Genomic DNA, 463 nt, shown 5'->3' on the forward strand with positions numbered 1-463 from the left:
TTTAAAAATTCATTCTATTCTAATATGTCGTATAGACCGCTTTTTGTCATAAACAAAATTGGCAAAAAATTACATCACAAAAAAAATTAAATTCAAATATTCTGATTGCAGTTTAAATTCGAAACAGTGAGCTCGCGCTTTTCGTTTTTTTTTCAACGGGTGCAGCTAGTGTACATGATGGGCTAGTTGATTTTCTACAATATACACAAGATTATTGTTATTGGCTCACGCTGAAAATAGGAAAAAAAAAACGAAAGGTGCAAGTTCAATATTTCGATTTTCAACTGCAACCGGTATACAACAAAATGCTGACACCTGCACCGCCTCGCTCTGTGACGGCATCTCAGAATCCCACTCCGTACGAAGTGTATACATGCGAATGGGTCACCCTGTCCGTTACCAATGTCAAAATTTTTGCATTCGCATCCTACACACATACTACCCCATAACCGTATGCTGAAAA

The sequence above is a fragment of the Topomyia yanbarensis genome, chromosome 2 (assembly GCF_030247195.1).
Source record: "Topomyia yanbarensis strain Yona2022 chromosome 2, ASM3024719v1, whole genome shotgun sequence".
Taxonomy (NCBI): Eukaryota; Metazoa; Arthropoda; class Insecta; order Diptera; family Culicidae; genus Topomyia; species Topomyia yanbarensis.